Below are 1,611 nucleotides of genomic sequence, written 5' to 3'. Positions count from 1 at the left end.
TAAGGTCAAACTCAACAGGCACCAGAAAATGAGCATGATGAACCTTATTGTCTACATAATACATATATGTATGTGTGTGTGTGTGTGTGTGTATCTTTAATGAATTAAAACACATCAACAGGCCCTAGCCGGTCTGGCTCAGTGGATAGAGCGTCGGCCTGAGGACTGAAGGGTCCCAGGTTCGATTCCGGTCAAGGGCATGTACCTTGGTTGCGGGCACATCCCCCGTAGGGAGTGTGCAGGAGGCAGCGGATCGATGTTTCTCTCTCATCCATGTTTCTAACTCTCTATCCCTCTCCCTTCCTCTTTGTAAAAAAAAATCACTAAAATATATTTTTAAAAAAACAACACAACAGAATTGTTGGGCATAAATCTATACAATAAGTTGCTGGCGCACAAGAATTTTCTGGGGGGAATGCAGACAAAAGCAGGCAGGAGATAGGTTACACACATAGGTACGACTATTCCTACTGTGCAAACATAGCATCCTCAAAGGTGAGTACGCATGAATTCAACTGGGCAAAACCCAATGGAAGAAGATCCATTCACACATGGTTTGGGGTTGAAAAAGTTTAAGTTTCTGTACAAATCTCCTAAAACATACTATGTATTATGTATCAGAAAAGAGTTTCATTAAGTCGTTCAAAGAGCTAAACAAGCAGTATTTAAGGAAACAATATCCCTCCAAGTGGAAAAAAAAAATTTAGTATAAACCCAAAGGGAGTACTGTTATTTCGGCTGCAACAGTAACTCCCCACTATAACTTTGTTAATGTGTAAACTCACAAAGACATGCTGCTTTCCAAAAAGACTACAAAATGCAGCTACCCAATCAAGAGTGCAAACAGAGAACACAATAACATCATCAACAAAGAAGGAAGGCAAAACATACCAACCACCTAGAATTCTATACAATTGAAGGGTAGCTTTGAGTTTCCTAAAAGTTATAGTAAAAAAAGGAGGGGGGAATATCTCTGGTTAAGCCATTTTCATTAGATGAAAACACACGTCATTACTTCAAAAAAGAAAAATGCTCACGATCCTTAATACTGAAATTCTGGTAAATAAAAAAAAACAACAACAGGGCAACGGAAACACCAAAAAAAATAAAATAAAATAAAAATCGCAGTCCATGATTCTAATATAAAACTGTCAAAGCGAAAGAATTTCCGGTTGGATCACTTGCACTTTTTAAATCCATGGGCCCGGGGAATCCTCCAGACCTGCCTTCGGAACTCACTATGAACATGGAATGAGCGAACGCCGGTGAACGGCACCGACATGGAGCGCGGGACCCTTCCCTCCGCCACACGGGACAGGCCCGGCCCAGCGCTGTCATCTTCCCGTTTTGCCAAAATGTCCAAAGCCCGACAACTAGTTACTTAAGTTCCAAGTTCAGTGCGTTTGTAGCCACCGCCGCGGCTACAAGGTAACTTCCAACGTGTTTGCAGAATCGGCTACAAAGACGCGCAGGGACCCTCCGGGATCTACCCGCGCTCCGCTCGGGGGCCCCTGCAGCGGATCTGGGAAGGGGTCCCCGTGATTCCAAAAGCTGCTCACGCGCGGCTGCCCTCGGCATCCCGCCGGGAGAGGCCGGGCCCGGGGCGGAGGG

This window comes from Myotis davidii, unplaced genomic scaffold (assembly GCF_000327345.1).
Source record: "Myotis davidii unplaced genomic scaffold, ASM32734v1 scaffold875, whole genome shotgun sequence".
NCBI lineage: Eukaryota > Metazoa > Chordata > Mammalia > Chiroptera > Vespertilionidae > Myotis > Myotis davidii.
The sequence above is the reverse complement of the archived record's forward strand: the minus strand, read 5'-3'. Positions refer to the sequence as shown.